The following is a 304-nucleotide window of genomic DNA, read 5'->3' on the forward strand; positions in this document are numbered from 1 at the left end:
TATTGGATTGCGTGGTAATAAAAAGGTTGAGAAACGTTGGTTTAGACTAGTTTGTATTTTTGATATGATTTACTAATTTGTTAAAAGTTGTTAAATTAATATTTAAGATTATGTTAATCTGTCAAAATTGACGTTTATTTGAATATGGAACTGTCATTTCAATTGAAAGTAATATGGATGTATACGAATTGATGGAAATGGATCTGATAATTATATATGTTGTAATAGTGTAGATTTCTTGAATAATAAAAGTGACAGATAAATGACAGATTTTACCCTATGTCAAATCGTCAATAATGTTACT

The sequence above is a fragment of the Nicrophorus vespilloides genome, unplaced genomic scaffold (genome assembly GCF_001412225.1).
Source record: "Nicrophorus vespilloides isolate i.1.1-1 unplaced genomic scaffold, Nicve_v1.0, whole genome shotgun sequence".
NCBI lineage: Eukaryota > Metazoa > Arthropoda > Insecta > Coleoptera > Silphidae > Nicrophorus > Nicrophorus vespilloides.